This window comes from Mauremys mutica, chromosome 18 (genome assembly GCF_020497125.1).
Source record: "Mauremys mutica isolate MM-2020 ecotype Southern chromosome 18, ASM2049712v1, whole genome shotgun sequence".
In the NCBI taxonomy this organism is placed as follows: Eukaryota; Metazoa; Chordata; order Testudines; family Geoemydidae; genus Mauremys; species Mauremys mutica.
The window spans coordinates 2,613,806-2,637,835 of record NC_059089.1 but is presented as its reverse complement, the minus strand read 5'-3'; the positions used below and the strand labels follow the sequence as shown (position 1 = coordinate 2,637,835).

Below are 24,030 nucleotides of genomic sequence, written 5' to 3'. Positions count from 1 at the left end.
CCAGGAAGGAACGACGCCACTAGATGTATCGAGTGGGCTATGCAGAATTCCCACAGTAGCATCGCCTCATCGCAGAGGGGAAGAGCGGGTCCCGCCTTGCTTGTTGATATAGTACATTGCCGTTGTGTTGTCCGTAAAGACTGAGACACAACGGCCGTGGAGGCGAGGTCGGAACGCCTGGCATGCCAGGCGTACTGCCCGGAGCTCCCTGACATTGATATGCATATTTAATTCCTGCAGCGACCAAAGGCCTTGAGTGCGAAGAGCGCCGAGATGGGCTCCCCATCCAAGGGACGAGGTGTCCGTTGTCAGGGACAGGGAAGGTTGAGGAGCCTGGAATGGGACCCCCGCACATACGTGGGAAGGGGTCAGCCACCAATCCAGGGATTGAAGGACACCCGCTGGAATGGTGAGTAGGGTGTCCAGAGGGTCCCTGTGCGGGCGGTATCTGGAGTGGAGCCACAGCTGAAGCGGGCGGAGGCGGAGCCTGGCAAACGGAGTGACGTGCGTGCAAGCCGCCATATGACCGAGGAGGCGGAGACAAGCACGGGCCGAGGTCATCCGAGAGGCCTGCGTAAGGGCCTGGAACCGGAGCTGCGGAAGGTAGGCTCTGGCTGGAGATGAGTCCAGGGTCGCGCCAATAAAATCCAACCTCTGAGTTGGTACTAAGGTGGACTTCTCTATGTTGAGAACTAGGCCTAGGCACGTGAATAAGTCCTTGATCTCTGCGACATGTTGCTGGACCGTGGCCTGCGAGTCCCCCCTGATGAGCCAGTCGTCCAGGTAGGGAAAAATGGAGATGCCGCGCCGACGGAGGTGGGCGGCGACAACGGCCATGCACTTCGTGAACACCCTTGGGGCCATGGAGAGGCCGAAGGGGAGGACCGCAAACTGGAAGTGTAGGTGAGCGATTGTGAAGCGGAGGAAGCGTCTGTGCGGTGGGAAGATGGCGATATGAAAATAAGCTTCCTTCATATCGAGGGCGGCATACCAGTCTCCCGGATCCAAAGTAGGGATAATGGTCCCGAGGGATACCATGCGGAACTTCAACTTTAGCATGTATGCGTTGAGGTCTCGCAGGTCGAGGATGGGTTGGAGGCCTCCTTTGGACTTGGGGATCAAAAAATAATGGGAATAAAACCCCTTGCCCCGTTCCGCGTCCGGAACCTTCTCGACCGCTCCGATGGCTAGGAGCGAATGCACCTCTTGTAAGAGGAGTTGCTCGTGAGAGGGGTCCCTGAAGAGGGACCGGGAAGGAGGGTGGGAAGGTGGGGGTGAAACGAATTGGAGTTGGTAACCACATTCCACAGTGCGTAGGACCCAGGCATCGGTGGTCAGCCGGGCCCACGCTGGGAGGAAATAGGAAAGGCGGTTGGAAAAAGGCATGGAGGAATTTGGAGAAAGATCTGGTATGCTGTCCCCGGGCGCATCTTCAAAAAGATGGTTTAGGCCCCGGTGGTTTAGAGGGGGTTCGCCCTTGGGACTGTTGGTTGCCAGGCTGTCGCCTACGTCCCCCGCGATCCCGTCGCCGACCAGAGTCCTGCCTGTAGCGAGGCATATAGTAAGGGCGGTTAAACTGGGGGTGGAACGGACGCCTCTGGGTAGCCGGGGTATGCATCCCCAAAGTACGGATAATGACCCTGTTGTCTTTCAGGTTCTGGAGTCTGGAGTCTGTCTTTTCGGAGAACAGAGCTTTGGAGTCAAAAGGAAGGTCCTGAATGGTGTACTGTACTTCAGGGGGAAGCGTCAAACTCCGTAGCCAAGAGATTCGGCGCATGGTAACGCCCGAGGCTATAGTACGTGCCCCCGAGTCAGCTGCGTCCAAGGAGGCTTGTAACGAGGTACGCGCTACCTTTTTACCTTCCTCTACGAAGGCTGCAAACTCCTGACGAGAATCCTGAGGTAGGAGCTCTTTGTACTTCTCCACCTCAGCCCAAGTGTCATGACCGTAACGGCTTAGCAAGGCCTGCTGGTTAGCCACTCGGATCTGCAGGGCACCGGCAGAGTAGACCTTGCAACCAAGCAAGTCCATTCACCTGGCTTCCTTCGACTTAGGAGCTGGGCCTTGCTGGCCGTACCGCTCTTTATCATTGACAGACTGGACCACCAACGACGAGGGGACAGGGTGCACATACAAATGCTCATATCCCTTGGAAGGGACCATGTACTTGCGTTCCACCCCTCGGGCTGTGGGCGCAATAGAGGACGGAGTCTGCCATAAAGTATCAGCATTGGCCTGGATAGTCTTTATGAAGGGGAGAGCTATGCGGGTTGGGGCGTCCGCTGACAAAATGGTCACTATCGGATCGTTCACTTCCGATACCTCCTCAGCTTGGAGATCCATTCGCAGTGCCACCCTGCGAAGGAGCTCTTGGTGCGCCCGTAAGTCAATTGGCGGGGGACCTGCCGATGACGACCCCGCCACCGCCTCATCCGGGGAAGAGGAGGAAGAAGAAAGTCCGGGCATGATGGTGTCCCGGTCAGCATCTGGAACCTGCAAAGCTTCCTGCTCCAGAGGTTCCTGAGCAGGCTGAATACCTTCCTCCGCGCCCGATGGTGCCTCAGTGTCAACCGGGGGGCGGCTTACAGTAGCCTCGGGATGCGTGACTTGTGTGGTACGGTACATGTGGAAGGCAGAGGAGCACCTTGGGCTTGGTGGTAGGCCCAAGGGGTCCAATAACCCCACTGATGAGGGTCCTGGTCCGCGTAATGGGACTGCTGTAAAGCTCCTGAAGGGACCTGAGGGTCATGGCCGTCGATGTAGTAGCTGTCGGTGTTCGAAGAGGCCGAGGCGTGTCGAGAGGGCCAGGGTGGAGCAGATAACCCTCGCGCCAAAGTGCCCACAGATCGCATTCCCCGCCTCTGTGGTGACCGGTGCCGGGAGGCATCCCGATATCAAGAGCGGGAGCGAGAATGGGACCTGCGACCGGCGCGGTGCCGGGAGGTCGACCGGGATCTCCATGATCGGTGCCGGGAGCGACTCTGCGAGTAGCGGCGGCCATATCGGTACCGAGAGCTCGAACGGTGCCGGGAATGACGAGTAGGAGAGCGGGAGAATGACCGGTGCCGCGAGTCTGACCGGTGCCGCGTAGTGGAGCGGTGCCGGGACTGCGAGCGGCGTTGCGATCGGTGCCCAGATCGAGATCGGCGTCGAGAGCGTGAGCGGTGGCGAGAGCGGGAACGGGATCGGTGCTGGTCAGAGTCGGTGCCGGCAGGCGGCTTAAACATTGACGGCTTGCCCATGGAACGGGGCGCCCGCACCGGCGGCGCCGGGGGCGGTGGCACAGCCAGGTCTGTCAATGCGATGAGGTCCCGCGCCGCCTTGAAGGTCTCCAGAGTTGACGGCAGTGGCATCTCTACCGTGGCTGGAGCTGGGGAGGTCACAGGTGCCGGGCTCGACGGCCTCTGAGGGGCCGGAGTCGCCGGTGCCGGCAGAAGCGTCTGCGGCGGAGGAACCGGTGCCGCGGCAGGTTTCGGTGCCGGGCGGTCCGGATGGGGCGCACTCTGGTGCTTTGGAGCAGGCGGTGCCGTAGAGGCAGCGGCCTTTCCCTTTTTCACCTTCGGCGAGAGAGAGCGTCTTTGGGCCGGTTTCGGTGCCGATGGCGCTTTCGGTGGCACAGCAGAGTGGCCCGGCGCCGTGGCGGCGCAGCGAGAGTCCAGAGGGACAGCAGGCGGTGCCGCAGCCGGAGCGGTTAAGGCTGCCTCCATTAGGAGCTGTTTAAGCCTAATGTCTCTTTTCCTCTTTGTGCGAGGCTTGAAAGCCTTGCAAATTGGGCACTTAGTGGACAAGTGCAACTCTCCTAAGCACTTTAGACAGGAGCTATGAGGATCCCCTGTAGGCATAGGCCTGCGGCAGGCCGAGCACGGCTTGAAACCCGGGGAGCCGGGCATACGCTCCGGTCCTGGGTGCGGGTGGGGCTAATCCCCGAACCCGCTAACTATCTAACACTAAACTGATTAAACTATGGAAAACAAGAAAACCTAAGCTAAGATATTAACTATGTACAAATTTTTACAGAGAAAACTATGAGGAAGCTAGGGAAGCAGAGGTCAGACAAGCTGCACTCCACTGTTCCAACGACCGACACGGGCAGTAAGAAGGAACTGAGGGTCGGGTAGGTCGGCTGAGGTATATATGCGGTGCCGTTATGGCGCCACTCCAGGGGGCGCTCAGCCGACCCACTGGGGTTGCTAGGGTAAAAGTCTTCCAACGAACGTGCACGCGGCGCGCACACACCTAACTGGAATGGATATGAGCAATCACTCGAAGAAGAACAGTGGAGCGCGGCTTAGCTAACCTCCACTTCCCTAGCTACTCGTAGTTCTCTCGTTAATTCTTGTGTATATAGTTCAGATTTATATAGTTGTAGTTAACGTTATTCGTTTGAAGTATAGTTAGTGCATATAGTTCAGAGGGGTTCGGGGATTATCCCCTTCCCTGCACCCGGTGCCGGGGTCTGTGCCCGGTTCACTGGGTTTCAAACCGTGCTCGGCCTGCCACAAGCCAATGCCGACAAGAGATCCCCACAACTCCTGTCTTAAGTGCCTCGGGGAATCTCACCTAACAGATAAGTGCTGCATTTGTAAGGCCTTTAAGCTGAGAACATAAAAGGAGCGGGACTTTCATCTCAAGCAGCTCCCTGAGAGAGGCAGCTCTTACTCCTCAGCACCGAGCGCTTGGACAGTCTTCAAGAAGCGCTCCCTCGGCACCGGATCGCGCCGGTACCGCCAAGACCTCTCGACACTGGCTGTCGCCGGCACCGACGTCCGCTTGGCACCGATCCCTCTCCCCGAGGGTGAGGAGGCACAAGACTCCTGCTGTGTCTGCGCTGCCTGCTCCGCAGCCCGAGCGCTATGCGAAGTCGGACCACCTGGCACCGATACCTGCCATGGCACTGACGATATCGGCGCCGTCGACTCCGGCCACGCAAGAGCCGTCGAGTCCGGTGCCTGAACGCTCCCCGGTGCGAGCCGTGGTTGAGCTCACTATTCCCTCCACGCCAGAGACATTTTCCACGGCGAGGGAGTTGATTGCAATGACAGCGTCTGCGCTGCCTCCACCCCCGGCACCGCCGGTGCGGGTTATACAGTCGATCAGCAAGCCTGCCTTGATCGGACTACCCTCTGTCGGCACTGCAGAGCGGCACCGTTCATGATCGCGGTCCCGCAGACGTTCTCGGTCCCGTCGCCGATCCAGGTCCCGATGCCGCTCGCAGTCCCGGCACCGTTCTCCATTTCGGTACTGGTCATACTCGCGGCACCGGTCAGCATCCCGTTCGCCGGCCCAGTACACTTGGCACCGAACCAGCTCCCGGCACTGATCCAGGCTCTGTGACTCCCGTAGCTCCTGATGTCGAGCCTCGAGATCTCGGTCGACCTCCCGGCACCGCTCCGGTCGCAGGTCCCATTCTCGCTCCCGGTACCGGTATGCCTTCTGGTACCGATCCCCGGTGCCCCGTCGAGCAACGTCAACTAGAGATGGAGACTCTGCCCATGGCTTTTCAGCTCCTCCATAGCCATCCAGACATGCATCAGTGTTGTCCCACGCGGGCAGTTCATACGCGCAAGACCGGCAGAGGAGTTGAACGCAAGTACATGGTACCCTCCAGGAGGTACGAGTACCTATATGTACATCCTCCCCCCTTCTCCCTTGTCGTCCAGTCCGTCAGTGAGAGGGAACACCATGGCCAGCAGGCACCAGCCCCTAAATCGAAGGAGGCTAGGCAAATGGACTTACTGGGCCGTAAGGTGTACTCAGCAGGGGCCCTGCAACTCCGCGTAGCAAACCAGCAAGTCCTGCTTAGCCGCTACAATTACAACACCTGGGCGGTGGCGGGCAAATTTACGGAGTTGGTTCCTCAGGACTCCCGTCAAGAGTTTGCTGCCCTCCTGGAAGAAGGGAAGAAAGTGGCGAGAACTTCCCTCCATGCCTCATTGGATGCAGCTGACTCCGCTGCCAGGACTCTGGCCTCGGGTGTTGCCATGACGCGCATTTCATGGCTCCAGGTGTCGAGCCTTCCCCCGGAGCTGCAGCATACTATACTGGACTTGCCCTTCGATGGCAAAGGCCTGTTCTCCGAAAAAACTGACCCTAGGCTGCAAAGCCTAAAGGACAGCAGGGTCACTATGGGCTCTCTCGGCATGCACATGCCGGTGACTCAGCGCCGGCCTTTCCATCCCCAGCCCCACCGCCCTTACCCTGCGCCTAGACAAAGACAGGACTTTGCCAGCAGGTGTGGCCGAGGTGGTCGTAGGCGTCAGTCAGGACCCCAAGGGGGCCAAAATCAGGGTCCCTCTTAACCACCAATGGGGCCAAAGCCTAACTTTTGAAGGCACGCCTGAGGACGGCGTACCAATTATTACCCAGGATCCATTCCCTCCCTTTTACAACCGTCTCTCCTTTTTCCTCCCTGCGTGGTACCTTCTAACCTCAAATCTTTGGGTCCTACGCACGGTGGAACTTGGGTACCGCCTCCAGTTTATTTCGTCCCCCACCTCCCACCCTCCATCCTCGTTCCTCTTTAGGGACCCCTCTCACGTGCAATTCCTCTTGCAAGAGGTGCGGACGCTCCTCACCATCGGAGCTATAGAGGATGTACCAAAGGACGAAAGGGGCAAGGGGTTCTACTCCCACTATTTCCTATCCCCAAGGCGAAGGGAAGTCTCAGATCTATCCTAGATCTGCGGGAACTCAACAAGTTCATGATAACGCTGAAGTTCCACATGGTATCCATGAGGACCGTCATCCCATCCTTGGATCCCGGAGGCTGGTATGCCGCCCTCGATATGAAGGGCGCGTATTTTCATGTCGCCATTTATCTTCCACACAGAAGGTACCTCCGGTTTGTGGCCAACCGTCATCATTTCTAGTTTACGGTCCTTCCGTTTGGCCTCTCTACAGCCCTAAGAGTATTCACAAAGTGCATGGCTGTAGTCGCCGCCTCCCTCCGCTGCCGCCGGATACACATTTTTCCATATCTAGACGATTGGCTCATTCGAGGGACCTCCGAGGCCCAAGTTACCCGTCATGTGGCCATCGTCAAGGACCTATTCCTGCGTCTAGGCCTGATGATCAATATAGAGAAATCCACTCTGATTCCCACACAGAGAATAGAATTCATGGAGCCATCCTGGACTCCAATCTCGCCAGAGCCTGCTTACCTCAGCCTCGGTTTCAGGCGATGGTAACAATTATACAAGGTCTACGGAACTTCCTGACAACTTTGGCTCGCTTTTGCCTAGGTCTTCTGGGTCCCATGGCTGCCTGCACGTTCATGACCAAACATGCCAGGCTTCACCTCCGGCCACTCCAGTCATGGCTCACTTCGGTGTACCACCCGAGCAGAGACAGCATAGACATGATCGTCACAATCCCCCCGCGCATTCCTAGGCTCCCTCAACTGGTGGTCGACGCCCTCCATGGTGTGTGCAGGGATGCCGTTCCATCCACCTCACCCCTTGGTGTCCGTCACGATGGACGCCTCATCTCTCGGCTGGGGTGCTCACCTTGGTCAGTTTCGCACTCAGGGCCTTTGGTCAGCTCAAGAGCTGGCCTTGCACATCAATGTCCGAGAGCTGAGAGCAGTCCGCCTTGCGTGCCAGGCGTTTTCAGCAGCACCTACAAGGCCATTGTGTCTCAGTGTTCACAGACAACACAATGGCCATGTATTACATAAACAAGCAGGGAGGAGCACAGTCCTCCCCTCTTTGCAGGAAGCTATCCAGCTCTGGGACTTCTGCATAGCCCAATCGATAGACCTGGTGTAATGTCCTTTCTCCCAGGGGTTCGGAACACTCTGGCGGATTGCCTCAGCAGATCCTTCCTGTCTCACGAGTGGTCGATTTGTCCGGACGTTATCCATTCCGTTTTCCGGAAGTGGGGCTCTCCCCGCATAGACCTCTTCACTTCTTGCGAGAACAGGAAGTGCCAGACGTTCTGCTCATTCCAAGGCCTCTCCCCGGGCTCGATCTCGGATGCTTTTCTGATGCCGTGGATGAGCCATCTGCTGTACGCTTTTCCACCATTCTCGCTGGTTCACAGGGTCCTGCTAAAACTCTGCAGGGACAGAGCGCACCTGATCATGATCACTCCAGCGTGGCTCAGGCAGCACTGGTACACCATCTTGCTAGACCTGTCGATAGCCAACCCGATTCCCCTGCCTGTTTGCCCAGACCTCATAACGCAGGATCACGGCAGACTTCACCACCGAGACCTGCAATCCCTGCACCTCACAGCATGGCTGCTGCGTGGCTAAACCGATCCAAGTTACGTTGCTCTGCCTCGGTACAACAGGTACTCCTGGGTAGTAGGAAACCTTCCACTCGGTTAACATATCTGGCCAAGTGGAAGCGTTTCTCCTGCTGGTGTGAAACGCACAGTGTTACTCCCACGGAGGCCCCGATCCATTCCATCTTGGACTACCTCTGGTCTCTCAAACAGCAGGTCCTGGCGGTATCATCATTAAGGGTACACTTGGCAGCCATCTCTACCTTCAACCCAGTGGAGAGTGGCCGCTCCGTATTCTCGCACCCTATGGTTTCTAGGTTCCTCAAGGGCTTGGAGCACTTATACCCACAAATTCGCCACCCCGCCCAAACCTGGGTCCTCAACCTGGTTCTAACCTGACTTATGACTGCCCATTCAAGCCACTGACTTATGACTGCCCATTCAAGTCGCTGCTATACCTGTCCTGGAAGACAGTTTTCCTCGTAGCCATTACATCGGCCAGACGAGTCTCCGAGCTTCAGGCTCTCACGGTGGGCCCACCGTACACTGTGTTTCACAAGGACAAGGGGCAGTTGTGACCACATCCGGCCTTCCTCCCTAAGGTGGTGTCGGCCTTTCATATCAACTAGGATATCTCCCTTCCGGTCTTCTTTCCGAAGCCACACTCATCGCGAAGGGAGCAACAATTGCACTCCCTAGACGTCCGTAGGGCGCTCGCATTTTATATCGAGCGGACAAAGCTCTTTCATAAAACACCCCAACTCTTCGTCGCAGTGGCAGACCAAATGAAGGGCCTACCTCTCTCCTCCCAGAGGATTTAATCTTGGGTGAAGTCGTGCATCCGCACCTGCTGTGACGTGGCCCATGTTCCATCGAGCCACCTCACTGCACTTTCCACCAGGGCTCAGGCGTCTTCTGCTGCCTTCCTGGCTCACGTGCCCTTCCAGGAGATAGGTCGCGCAGCTACCTGGTCCTCAGTCCACACCTTCGCCTCACATTATGCACTGGTCCAACAGTCCAGAGATGATGCAGCCTTTGGCTCAGCAGTTTTGCATTCTGCAACGTCTCACCCCGACCCCACCGTCTAGGTAAGGCTTGGGAATCACCTAACTGGAATGGATATGAGCAAGCACTCGACGAAGAAAAGACGGTTACTCACCGTTGTAACTGTTGTTCTTCGAGATGTGTTGCTCATATCCATTCCAAACCCGCCCTCCTTCCCTGCTGTTGGAGTAGCCGGCAAGAAGGAACTGAGGGGCAGATGGGTCAGCAGGGGTATATATCCGGCGCTATAGCGGCGCCACTCCAGGGAGCACCCAGCCGACCCACCGAGTGTTGCTAGGGTAAAAATCTTCCGACGAACGTGCATGCGGCGTGCGCACACCTAACTGGAATGGATATGAGCAACACATCTCGAAGAACAACAGTTACAACGGTGAGTAACAGTCTTCTCTTTTTCTACCCTCTGATGCCTACTGGCTGTTCTAGGCAAGGTGGGGTGGGACTCTGTTAACATGTGCCTCCCGGGGCTTCCATTTACCTGGTGCTGCTGTTCCGTGAATAGTGGGGTTGTGAGTGGGGCAGCAGGTCCTGAGTGTTGGACTCTTGCTCTTTCAGGGGCCGGTGACCTTCGAGGAGGTGGCTGTGTATTTCACCAGGGGTGAGGGGGCTCTGCTGGACCCCGCTCAGAGAGCCCTCTACAGCGATGTCATGCAGGAGAACTATGAGACTGTGACCTCCCTGGGTAAGGAGTCCTGTCCCCTGGGTTATTAGAAGCTGTGGGGTCTCTAAAGAACCTGAGCAGTAATAACTTTATACCTTTATTTGTCATACAAGTTTTGACAAGTTTCCTTCCCCTCCCTTTTTTGCCTTATCTCCCACCCACTAGTATCATTTTGGACATGTGCCTTTTTGGTGACGTCAGTCATTTAAAAATTGCATTGAATGTATCCTTATTGGATACATGAATAACTGTAGCTTTCATGCCTTTTCCTCATTTTAAGAGGAAAATATGCCACCTGTAGAATTCTAAATAGAGTGAATAGGTGTATGACTCATGCATGGCTTGTGTGACAGTCAGGTGAGCTCCTCTTTTGATAGGAGAGTGTATAATGTTGCCATTCAGGACCCCACGGGTGAAGGGAGAACAGAGCTGTGGGAGGGGAGGAGAAGGGGGGAGTAGCTAATTCTGGGGTGTCAGGACATGGGGAGGGTGTGTGCAGGGTTAGAGCTAAGAAGCAGCAGGGAGGGATGAGGTTGTGAGAGACGAGGAGGGAACACAAGAATCTCCCAAGGAGCCGGGAGGTGGTGCTGGCTGAGAGTAATGGGAAGAAGTGGAGAGGAGTGTGGAGGAAGGGAACTGAAACTAAGTGGTCTGTCCTTGTGGAAGAGTGGGACCCCTTGGGGGTCTAGTGCACTCAAGGAGCACCTCCCAAGGACTGTTTAAAAGCCAGGGCATTGCACAGATCCTATGGATCCATGACAGTGCCAGAGGTTCAGCCTTAGGGGAAAAAGATATAAAACAAGAAAAGGATCTAAATGCGTGTTTACCATCGCTCCCTCTCAGTCCTCGTGGGAATCCCTGATCGGTTCCAAAGTGTATTAAAACCTTCCTTAAAGGCTCACCTCTTGGTTATCAGGTCATGTCCATCAGGTCATGTCCCTTCACCCTCCCACTTCCCTGGTTCTTGTCACACAGACAGCAAGCAGCAAAAGACCAGAACTCCGAAGCACAGATAATGCGATGTTTATTGGGGTTATTTCCAAGCAAGCATATTCCACTGCCCTAATGAACTTACACCTAGAAAAAGTAATTATGCAGCAGACACAAACAATTAGAGAACCAGACTGATTAACAAGGTAAAAGTGGTGGCCATAAAGATAAAACAATACAGAAATGAGGGTTTCACAACCATTGATCAGGGATTTCTTGCCAGACCAGCTGCTGTCAAACTATGTTTTCTTTATCCATCTTAAGATCTGTTTCTTTATCTGCTGGTGATGGGCACTATCAGGACAGGATCATCTTCCTAACAGCCCAATAGCACCTTATTTCAGTGTAACTGGTTTGGGATGTGAGGATGTGACCCTTCGCTTCCCAGCTTATGGCTGCCCCTGCTGCTTAGCCAAAGGCCTTAGCCTAAGAACAAGGCCTCAGGCAGACTGAGATTTTGATTCTTAGCTAGTTACAGGGGTATAAAGACAAAGTGATAAAAATACCCCTAAGTTCTTAAAGTCTAGGCTTTACAGGCAGGCCTGAATATGTCTATTCTAACAGTGGGTTCTAGCCCTTCCCCCATTCTGTGTCTGTCTTGTCTATTTAGATCAGGGGTCGGCAACCTTTCAGAAGTGCTGTGCTGAGTCTTCATTTATTCACTCTAATTTAAGGTTCTTCTTCGAGTGATTGCTCTTATGCATTCCATGTAGGTGTGCGCGCCGTGCGTGCACGGCTCTTCGGAACATTTTTACCCTAGCAACTCAGGCGGGCCGGCTGGGCGCCCCCTGGAGTGGCGCCGCTATGGCGCTGAATATATACCCCAGACAGCCCGTCCGCTCCTCAGTTCCTTCTTACCGCCCGTGACGGCCAGTTGGAACAGTGGAGTGCTCTCTGTCCTCCACAACCTTAGCGTTCGCTAATCTTGTCTGTGTATAGTTGTTTCAGTAGTTACTGTTAGATAGTTGATTTAGTTAGTTAGTATAGTTTAGGTATAAGGGAATAAGGAGGGTTTACCCCCCTTTTTCCGCAACCGGTGCGGGCTCATGCCCAAGGCACCGGGCTTTAAGCCCTGCGCGTCTTGCCAGCGGCACATGCCTGTCGGGGATCCGCACGACTCCTGCCTGCGCTGCCTTGGAGAGACTCACCGTACGGATAAGTGCCCTGTCTGTGCAGCCTTTAAGCCCAGGACACGAAAGGAGCGGGACAGTCGCCTAAAACAGCTCCTCATGGAGGCAACGCTCCAGCCCTCGGCACCAACCGCGCCGGCGCCGAAGTCTTCATCGGCGTGCAGCGCACCGGCAGCCCCGAGCCGCTCCGGCACCGAGGCTCCTCGTCCTCCGCAAGCGGCACCGACGACCCGGCACCGCTCCCTCTCACCATCGAGGAAGCGTAAGCCGGCGAAAACAGCTGCAAAGACCCATGCTGAGGGTCCTATCGCCCAGCCGCCTCAACCACTTCCGGTACCGGCTGTGGCCGTGCACAGGCCGTGCACCGTGCCGTTGACTCCGGCGCCGCAATGGCCGTCGAGTCCGGTACCACCCTGCTCCCCGGCACCGACCGCGGTTGAGCTGCAGCTGCCATCCACGCCCGAGACTTTCTCGACGGCAAGGGAGCTCATCGAGCTCACAGAGGCACCGAGCCTCCGGCCCCCGGCACCGCCGGTGCGGGCTGTCGTGTCAACGGGTAAGCCAGCTATGATGCGGCCCCCTGCACTGGACGGACGAAGTAGACGGCGCTCCAGGTCCCGGTCTCGCTCCCGGTCCCGACGCCGGTCACCGTCGCACCGCTCGAGATCCCGGCACCGCTCACCATCGCGGTACCGGTCGCCTTCTCGACGCCGGTCGCAGTCCCGGTACCGCTCAACATCGCGGTACCGGTCGCGCTCCCGGAGACGCTCCCGATCGCCTTCCCGTCGGCACCGACGTAGGTCCGATTCCTGGCACCGTTCCCGGCACCGTGACTCCCGGAACCGCTCCCGGCACCGCCGGTCGAGATCCCGGTCGAGCTCCCGGCACCGGTCGAGCTCCTGGCACCGCGGCGGTCGATGGTCTCGTTCGCCATCTCGGCACCGCGATGACTGGCACCGATCCTCGGCACCGTCCGGAGACAAATGGCTGACCTCGACGGCGCAGTCCATCAGTGCCTCTGCACCCCCGTGGCCATCTCGACACTCGTCGGTCACTTCGGGGACTGGCAGCGATGCTCATCTTCCGGCTGCCCCACAAGGTCAAGCCCAGGGTGCGCAGCAGTGGGGCTTCTGGGTCCCCTGGGCCCAATACGAAACTCAAGGGATGTCTTTCCCTCCGAGGGCCCCCACCTCCGAACACAGGGTACCGGAGGCCACAATAAGCAGACCGCCCCCTTCTCCACCAGGTTTGTATCAGCTGCCACCTGATCCCCAGAGACATCCTCGGGCCGAGTAAGCCGCCCACGCCTTAGAAGAACCACCCGCGGAGGCAGTGGTTCAAGGCCTATCCTCGTCGTCTTCACCGGACGAGGCAGTGGCCGGGGCTGCTACAACAGACCCTCCACCAATTGACTTGCGGGCCCATCAGGACCTTCTTCGCCGGGTGGCGAAGGCTATTGACCTCCCCGTGGCGGAGGTCACGGAAGACGAAGACCCGGTGACAAATGTGATTGGAGCGGCGGCTCCAGTGCGGGTGGCCTTGCCGTTCATCCGCACCATTCAGAAAAACGCCACTACCATCTGGCAGTCACCGGCGTCCGTTCCTCCCACCGCCCGCGGGGTCGAAAGGAAGTACTCCGTCCCCCCCACGGGGTATGAGTACTTGTATACTCATCCTGCCCCAGACTCATTGGTTGTCCAGTCGGTCAACGACAGGGAGAGGCATGGCCAGCCCTCCCCAGCGCCAAAGTCCAGGGAGGCGAGGCGTATGGATTTGTTGGGCCGCAAGGTCTACTCTGCAGGCGGTCTCCAGCTCCGGATCGCCAACCAGATGGCCCTCCTCGCCAGGTACACCTTTGACATCATGGTGTCCCTGGCGAAATTCGCAGAGCTGGTACCAACAGCCTCCCGCCAGGAGTTCTCGGCGCTGTTGGAAGAAGGGAAAAAGTCCTCCAGGTCCTCCATCCAGGCCGCTCTCGACTCGGCGGACTCGGGCGCAAGAACCCTGGCCTCAGGAGTGACCATGAGGCGCATCTCCTGGCTACAATCCTCCACACTGCCGCCTGAGGTGCAGTACACCCTGCAGGACCTGCCCTTCGATACCCAGGGTCTGTTTTCTGAAAAGACTGATTCCAGAATCCAGACCCTGAAGGACGGTCGCATAGCCATCCGCACTCTGGGGATGCATACACCTGCAACCCAGCACAGGTCGTTCAGGCAGCAACCCTACCGGTTTAATCAGCCCAGGTCCCGTCCCTATAACAGCCGACGGCCAGGCCTGAATCGCCGTAGACCATCGGGCAACCGGCGCAACCAAACCCATCCGTCTTCCAAGGCCCCCCAGGGCCCCAAGCAGGCGTTTTGATGGGACGCCCGAGGACGGCCCATCAGTCTCTGTACCGGATCCTCCCCTTTTATTTTACAACCGCCTTTCCTATTTCTTTTCGGCGTGGTCCCGAATAACAACGGACAACTGGGTGCTTCAAACAATCCAGTCTGGTTACCGCCTTCAATTTGTTTCGCCCCCTCCTTCCCACCCGCCTTCCCCATCCCTCTTCAGGGACCTCTCTCACGAGCAATTCCTCTTACAAGAGGTCGAGACTCTGTTGAGCTTGGGTGCCATAGAGGAGGTGCCTCACGACATGCGGGGCAGGGGTTTCTATTCCCGATACTTTCTCATCCCCAAGGCGAAAGGAGGTCTACGTCCAATACTGGACCTCCGCGAGCTCAACAAGTACCTGCTCAAGCTCAAGTTTTGCAAGTTTGGGGGGAGGGATAGCTCAGTGGTTTGAGCATTGGCCTGCTAAACCCAGGGTTGTGAGTTCAATCCTTGAGGGGGCCACTTAGGGATCTGGGGCAAAAATTGGTCCTGCTAGTGAAGGCAGGGGGCTGGACTAGATGACCTTTCAAGGTCCCTTCCAGTTCTAGGAGATTGGTATATCTCCAATTATTATATTTATATATTATGGTCACCCTGGGGACCATCATTCCTTCCCTGGATCCGGGAGACTGGTTTGCCGCCCTCGACATGAAGGACGCGTACTTCCACGTCGCGATTTATCCTCCCCATCGACGCTACCTGCGTTTTGTAGTCAACAACGCGCACTACCAGTTCGCAGTGCTGCCATTCGGCCTATCCACCGCGCCGAGAGTTTTTACCAAGTGCATGGCAGTGGTTGCCGCAGCCCTCCGCCGTCATATACACGTTTATCCATATCTCGACGATTGGCTGGTTCGCGGAACGTCCCAGCGGCTGGTAACGGACCAGATGACAGAAATCCTGTCTCTATTTCGACACCTCGGTCTTTTCATCAACGCCGAGAAGTCCACCTTAACTCCGTCTCAGCGGGTGGAGTTCATTGGAGCGGTTTTCGACTCCAATTTGGCCAGGGCCTGCCTCCCGCGATCACGGCACCAGACGATGGTCTCCATCATCCGAGACCTCCTCACCTTTCCCACGACAACGGTTCAGTCCTGCCTCCGCCTCCTGGGCCATATGGCGTCCTGTACGTTTGTCACCGCATACGCGAGACTCCACCTTCGCCCGTTCCAGTTCTGGCTGGCGTCGGTGTACCGCCCACATCGCGACCCCATCGACATGGTGGTCACGGTCACGAAACCCACCCTCGAGTCACTCAGCTGGTGGCTGGACCCAGAGGTGGTGTGTGCAGGAGTCCCGTTCCACCCTCCTCGCCCATCCGTCACACTGACCACAGATGCCTCAGCGCTGGGGTGGTGGGCTCATCTGGGCGACCTTCACACCCGAGGTCTTTGGTCACCCCAAGAGCTCACTCTTCACATCAACATCCGGGAGTTAAGAGCGATCCGTCTGGCGTGTCAAACCTTCCGCACCCGCCTGCAAGGCCGCTGCGTCGCGGTGTTCACGGACAACACGACGGCAATGTTCTACGTGAACAAGCAGGGCGGAGCTCGCTCCTCCCTCCTCTGCAAGGAAGCGATGCTCCTGTGGAACTTCTGCGTGACCCACTCGATTCACCTAGAAGCGTCCTTTCTCCCAGGAGTGCAGAACACGCTAGCGGACCGCCTCAGCAGGTCTTTCCTCGCCCACGAGTGGGTCCCTTCGACCGGACGTGGTACACACGATTTTCCAGCAGTGGGGCTTTCCCCAGGTCGACCTGTTTGCCTCCAAGGAGAACAGGAAGTGCCACCAGTTCTGTTCCTACCAGGGTCGCTCTCCGGGCTCCCTGTCGGACGCCTTCCTGTACTCCTGGACAGATCACCTCCTTTACGCCTTCCCTCCGTTCCCGCTCGTCCACCGAGTGCTGCTCAAACTTCGGAGGGACCAAGCCCGCCTAATACTCATCGCTCCGGCCTGGCCAAGGCAGCATTGGTACACCCTGCTGCTCGAGCTCTCCGTTCGGGAGCCCATTTCCCTCCCAGTGTGGCTGGACCTCATCACACAGGACTTCGGCAGACTCCGCCACCCGGACCTGCAGTCCCTCCATCTCACAGCTTGGTACCTACATGGCTGACCCAGGCGGAGAGAGGCTGTTCCGCGGCAGTACAGCGAGTCCTGCTTGAAAGCAGAAAACCTTCCACCCGCTCCACTTACCTCGCGAAGTGGAAGCGCTTTGGCCTCTGGTGTGATCAACGAGGCCTCAATCCCTTCGTAGCCCCTCTTTCTACAATCCTGGATTACGTCTGGGACTTTAAGGAGCAGGGTCTCGCGGTCTTCTCCTTAAAGGTACACCTGGCGGCCATATCCGCCTTTCGCCCATCAATAGACGGCCGATCCATCTTCTCCAGCCAGATCGTTTCCCGCTTCCTGAAGGGCCTGGACCGGTTGTACCCGCCCATACGGCATCCTACCCCGGCCTGGGATTTAAACCTGGTCCTGGCCAAGCTTATGGGTGCCCCCTTCGAACCTTTGGCCACGTGCTCCCTCCTCTACCTGTCATGGAAGACGGCCTTCCTCGTCGCTATAACTTCAGCGAGACGAGTGTCCGAGCTTCGTGCCCTAACAGTTGGTCCACCTTACACCGTCTTCCATGCAGACAAGGTACAGCTTCGCCCGCACCCGGCCTTCCTTCCAAAAGTAGTCTCGGCCTTCCATGTCAATCAAGAGATCTTCCTCCTGGTCTTCTGCCCGAAGCCGCACGCCTCACCTCGGGAGCAACAGCTTCACACCCTGGACGTCTGCAGGGCACTCGCTTTTTATATCGAGCGGACGAAGCCCTTCCGGCGTTCGACCCAGCTGTTTGTGGTGGTTGCTGATTGCATGAGAGGCGAGCTGGTCTCCTCGCAACGGATTTCCTCCTGGGTGACGGCATGTATCCGGACATGCTACGAGCTTGCTCGCGTGCCACCATGCCGCCTCACCGCTCACTCGACGAGGGCGCAAGCCTCGTCAGCCACCTTCCTGGCCCATGTCCCCATCCAGGACATCTGTAGAGCAGCCACCTGGTCTTCTGTCCACACCTTCGCTTCCCACTACGCGTTGGTGCAGCAATCCAGAGATGATGCAGCCTTCGGCTCCTCAGTCTTGCACTCTGCCACGTCTCACTCCGACCCCACCGCCTAGGTAAGGCTTGGGAATCACCTACATGGAATGCATAGGAGCAATCACTCGAAGAAGAAAAGACGGTTACTCACCATAGTAACTGTTGTTCTTCGAGATGTGTTGCTCCTATGCATTCCAGACCCGCCCTCCTTCCCCACTGTCGGAGTAGCCGGCAAGAAGGAACTGAGGAGCGGACGGGCCGGCTGGGGTATATATTCAGCGCCATAGTGGCGCCACTCCAGGGGGCGCCCAGCCGGCCTGCCGGAGTTGCTAGGGTAAAAATGTTCCGAAGAGCCGTGCACGCGCGGCGCGCACACCTACATGGAATGGATAGGAGCAACACATCTCGAAGAACAACCGTTACTACGGTGAGTAACCGTCTTTTCCGTGTGCCAGTAACACATTTTAACGTTTTTAGAAGGTCTCTTTCTATAAGTCTATAATATAGAACTAAACTATTGTTGTATGTAAAGTAAATAAGGTTTTTAAAATATTTAAGAAGCTTAATTTAAAATTAAATTAAAATGCAGAGCCTCCCCCCCGGACCAGGGGCCAGGACCAGGGCAGTGTGAGTGCCACTGAAAATCAGCTCGCTTCCGCAGGTTGCCTACCCCTGATTTAGATTGTAAATTCTTCAGGGCATGGGCCATCTACTATTCTCTGTTGCACTTTGCCTAGCACAATGGGGACCCACTGTTAGTGGGTCCTTAGGCACTAAGGTAGTGAATATGATTTGTTATAATAGTAACTCTCCTGCCACTTTGAGCCAAGGAAGATGGCCTTGGGATGCGTAGCCTTATTTGGGGTGTGTTAGGGCTTGGCTACACTTACAAATTTGCAGCGCTGCAGCAGGGTGTGAAAACACACCCTCTCCAGCGCTGCAAATTGCGGCGCTGCAAAGCGCCAGTGTGGTCAAAGCCCCAGCGCTGGGAGCGCGGCTCCCGGCGCTGTCCGTTATTCCCCACAGGGAGGTGGAGTACGGACAGCGCTGGGAGAGCTTTCTCCCAGCGCTGGTGCTTTGACTACACTTAGCGCTTCAAAGCGCTGCCGCAGCAGCGCTACCGCGGCAGCGCTTTGAAGTGCTAAGTGTAACCACAGCCTCAGTAATATTGATTTGATTTATTAACTTAATTTAATTTGTATTGTAATTATTTTAATTAATAATAATACTTAATCATTTATATTAATTAATATGGGTTTAGGCTCGCCAATTTGTTTGATCAGAAGATAAAAGTTCGTATTTCGAATCAGGTTCCACAGATAAACCTTGATAAAGGGACCTTCGGGGGTATGACAGGAAGCTCACACGGAGACAGATATAGTCATAACGACTTTTTATTAAACTCAATGAAATAGTAAGTAAATTGTAAAACAGGTAGAATTACAGAGTTACAATTGTATTACTGTTATTCAAGAGATACATATGATGATACAATATTATGTGCTGCAAACTTTTTGGTTAATATTCACACCCTGTTTTAATAAACTGGTGTTGGCCTCGCCTCTGGCGGTTCTGGTTTCACAGCTCTTGCAGAGGAAACTAATGCAAAGAGCTGTCAAAGCTACTTTAGAATTTATTTTTTAGCTCAACTAAATAATCTGATACACAAACTAAAATAACATTTAGAGAGACCAAGCTTAGCCGAGTCCCTTTTGAACTTAAAGTTTGAAAAGAAAATAAGTGCGGCCTATTACTGGTTAATAGCTGTCGTAGATGGATAGCATGAATACGTAGTTGAAGATGGTGAAGTGTAGTGAAGAAGGAGGAGGTTGAGGTGGGCTGGGGGTACCATAGTGAGGTAGGTTACCTCTTTTTATAGAAATAAATGGCGGAAATTCTTCCTCTTATTCACAAATTTCAGTCTTCCCCCATAGAAATGTTAGGGTACGCTTACTCCATAGGCTAGTATGTATGTGCGTATGGATGACAGGTATCTGCGCACTTGTGGGGTACTTGTTAAGTCTGTGAGTGCAACTTTGAAAAATCCCCTTTGCTATTCTTCATTGTCTGTTGGTCTAGGTAAAGGGTCTTAGACCTAAGCGTAGGCACTTTATTTGGGTATAGGAAAAACAGTTTCTTTTTTGGGTAAAAGGGCACAGGATGTAGCTATGTTAACTTTGCTTTATCTTAAAATGCAGGTTTTTGGCCTGTAGGTTTCTTGCATTACAGCCAAACTTATATTTAATAGGTTTATTAATTCCTATCACAATACAGTACTTATAAGAAAAGAGATATTGATTCAGGCAAGCAGATGAATCCTGAGGGCTACAGATGTTACTGCCTAAAAATGGGGTGGGGTTAAACCATGGAATATTCTTTGTGACATGTATCCCACAAATTCCACTGACCTCCCTTGTTTTCTTTGCCTGCAGTAGGGTTTCCAGTTTCCAAACCTGATGTGATCTCACAGCTGGAACGAGGGGAAGAGCCATGGGTCCCGGACCTCCAGGGCTCTGAGAAAGAAGTGCTCCTGAGAGCTGCCTTCGCAGGTGAGGACTTGGTTAAACAACTCAACAACTGCTTAGGAATGCAGGAAACATTTGGGATGCCCTACAAAGACCCTGTGAGCTCTTCAAGTTCAGGATTGTCCCCTGCAGATGTGGAATCATTATGGCAGATGTCACTCATGGCTTCCGTCCTATTCTGACTGACAACTGGCAGCAGGTCCCTCCCCGATCTCACTTTCCCCTGAGAGTTATGGTGCAATGAGGACCCAGAACTGATGCCTTCCTCTCTTCTCTGTGGAAGGGTTTGGGGAAAATCAGCTCCTGATAGGTTTGATCTCTCCCACATATATTTTGGTTTGATCATCCCTTTTTCCATTCCTCTCTCTGACATTTCCTTTTTCTCAGGCACAGGGAGTGACCTATGTCTGGATTCTCTCTGTCTCCCATCCGGCGATGGGCTGGTGAGTGAGAATGAGGAGGAGAAACTCCAGCAGGAAGACACTGTGCAAGTAGATCCACATTGGATGTTATCAGGAAGATCCAAAGGGAATGTTTCCAGGAGTTGTGCACTCCCAGAAAACACAAAAGCCTGTGAGACTCAGCAGAGGCCAGAGGAAAACTACAGTCGCCACTCAGACCTTATTCCAGGCAACAGAATCAACTTGGAAGAGACACGCTACATGTGCCATGAGTGCGGGAAAAGCTTCAATCGGCGCTCACACCTTATCACGCATCAGAGAATCCACACTGGCGAGACACCCTATACGTGCTCTGAGTGCGGGAAAAGCTTCAGGCGGAGCTCTACCCTTTTCACACATCAGAGAATCCACACAGGGGAGACGCCCTACACGTGCTCTGAGTGCAGGAAAAGCTTCAGGCGGCGCTCTGAGCTTATCGCACATCAGAGAATCCACACAGGGGAGACGCCCTACATGTGCTCTGAGTGTGGGAAAAGCTTCAATCAGTGCACAAACCTTATTAGACATGAGAGAATCCACACAGGGGAGATGTCCTACACATGCTCTGAGTGCGGGAAAAGCTTTAATCGGGACTCTGACCTTATCAGACATGAGAGAATCCACACTGGGGAGACGCACTACATGTGCTCTGAGTGCGGGAAAAGCTTCAATTGGGGCTCTGACCTTATTAGACATGAGAGAATCCACACAGGGGAGATGCCCTACACGTGCTCTGAGTGCGGGAAAAGCTTCGGGCGGAGCTCTCACCTTATCAGACATGAGAGAATCCACACAGGGGAGATGCCCTACACGTGCTCTGAGTGCGGGAAAAGCTTCAATCGGCGCACAAGCCTTATTAGACATCAGAAAATCCACATGAGAGAGAACTATTATAAATCCCTTGACTAGGGCTGGCCAAAGATATTTTTTTTAATCACATTTGCAAATTCCCACATAGTGATTTTTGCACCATCTTCACCGAGGTCTCTCAGCTCCACCAAATGAGTTGCCTGTTTCTGCCTTTTGCAGCTCATCCTTCTTTGGGGTCAGTCCTGTGATCTTTTCTATCAACTCCTTTCCGTTTGAGTCACAGGAGTGTGTGTCCCTCCAGCCAGGAATGTTCATCCCTCCAGGTGAGGGGAGAGAGGTTTGATCCCAACAAGCTACACTGAGGCAAAAACTATCTGTGCCTGACATCCACTAGGGCTGTACATGGCGTTGGCTGCTCGAGTTAGTGATCTTAATGTGAAAAATTGTAGTGCAGATGCCGCTCAGGTGCAGTGGTTGGCATTAGCTTCCCCCTTGACCTGACCTAAACTCCATCACTTTTCCTAGTCTAAACAAACCCTGAGCATCACGGTTATACTGTTCCCCCCCCCCCCCCATTTCAAAGCAATTGTTAGTCATCGAGTTCTCCCTTGGGGAACCAATTGTTTCATTCCCAGTTGCTCTGATGTTGCTGCAGGTTGTGCTGGGGAGCAGATATTTTTATGATCATTTTCCACACTTAAACTATATTGAACTATAACAAAGAGCAGGAACAGGGCAGGGATAGGGAGAAATGTCATTTCACCCGTTGCAACAACAGACGTAGCTAGGGTAAGTCAGAGGGATTCCCTTATTCCCCGTCACCATCCTCCTTCAATCCATGCTAGAACCTAAGAATCCTTTTCCTTTCCCCCGTTGTGGGATGGGAGACTTCCAAAAGTGCTCCCTGTGCTATAGCACATGGCTAAGCTCAGAGAATAAATCCCCAATAGCCCCTGAGCTTTGCTTTTTGAATTCTGTATTTCCAATTACTTCAAGCCTGGGCACTGTGATTATTTACCAGTTTCTTTATCACTGTTTCTACCACTGTTTCTGTAACATTTTTTGTTTTTATGGGACAGGGTTGTTATTCCTTTGCCTAACCCCAACCTGGAAGGCCAGGGTGTCTGTTTTCTCTGGCCCCTCCCCACAGACAAATCTGACAGGGTTGCACCTGCCAGGAGCAAACAAAAAGGCCCACCGGTCCCACACACAAAGCAGATAGACACACACACAAGATACAGAAGAAACTGAATTATTTGAGCTATCAACATTTCCACTTTCCCACAGCATGTTAGTTCTGAAGGTTGTTTTAATTTGTTTATTTTGTTGGAACCAGAAATGGGGAAAGAGAACACTGGAGTCAGTGGAATTACAGCAGGGAGGGATAAGTCTCATGATTCGTCACTAACCAAAGGCTTTGTGAACAGAGCGATAATGTTACTGAATGGTCTGGCTAACCCTGCCGTTAGAAACAATCAGCTCTATGGGTGGTAAATTGACAGAGGCTCTGCTGCTGATCATGAAATAGAAGCACATTACCTTTAAACAGCTGCTATTTCAATGCCTCTGGAAGTACAGAAAACAAAGATCTGTGTTAAAGGAAAGTTGCCATTTCTCAGAGCCCCAATTTCTGTTGTGTGTGTACAGGAAGGTTTGAATGTGTAGCAGGTAGTTTAGTAAAACTTAACTATTTTATGTGTGTAACAGGCTCCTGCCCACCTCCAGCAGAGGTTTCAGTCACATACGATGGCAACTTACCGAATGTCACACACATTAGTCCATCCCTCCCCATATTCAGTCTCTGACCGGAATGTTCGAATGAGGCAGAGAACTGGGAAAGTATCGCAGTAGGAATACATTAACAAGTGGCATTAATCAGAGCTGGGTTGCAGACAGAGCCTGTTCTAGAGCTGGTGAAGTGACAGGGACACGCTCCCGCTAGTGCCAGCTCTGAAATAACAGCAGAAGCAGATCGAAGAGAATGAACTCATGGGCAGCTGCCCTGTCAGTGCATCACTCACCTGGCAGGTGTTACACAAAACACAGCACTTCCCCCACCCGCCACCACTGCATTATACTGTCCATGGGGCTGTTTGTCCTGCGGGACTTTGATCTCTCCGGGTGGTCCATGGTGATTCATAACAGCCATTAGGGGAGCAGGAGTCATCCCAATGGAAATCTCTCCACTTCTTTCTCAGTGTTACCTTCTTAGCCCTGGCTTTGGAGGTGACATTAGCCTTATCCTGTCTTGATTTTAGGTAGGATATTGATCACCTTCTGGGGCTTGGCAGCTTAGAACTTTTGAGGGCTTTTCTCTGCCTTTTTGGTCCCTGCTGCAGACAGTACATTCTAGACATGGGCATGGTGACCCCCCTGGGGACCTTGACAGCTTTACCCAGCTTCTTGGTGGCTATTTTCCTGCTCACAGCCACTGTCTTCTCATGCCTTGTCCTGGGGGCCCAGCTGCTGGTTGAATAGGAAGGAGCCAAGGTGCTGGTGACTTTAGCTCGCACCAAGTGGCCTTTGCTCATCAGACTCCTGAACCCCAACTGGATGTGATTCTTGTTCTTCTGCACAGCACAGCCCTGGAGAGGAGGGATCTGCAAATGTACATTCATATGATCCCTTTGTTTCATTGATGAAAACATAAACTAGACACTTAGAGGCTTGGAACTGATTTCAGCTGATGGACAGGTTTGCTAGGTTTTTATGCATTTGGACAGT

At 54.3% G+C, this 24,030-nt stretch overlaps 1 pseudogene; it reads left to right on the top strand.

Annotated features, from left to right (window-relative positions):
• LOC123352652 overlaps positions 1-24,030 on the top strand; it is a 209,946-nt pseudogene that overhangs the window by 137,457 nt on the left and 48,459 nt on the right.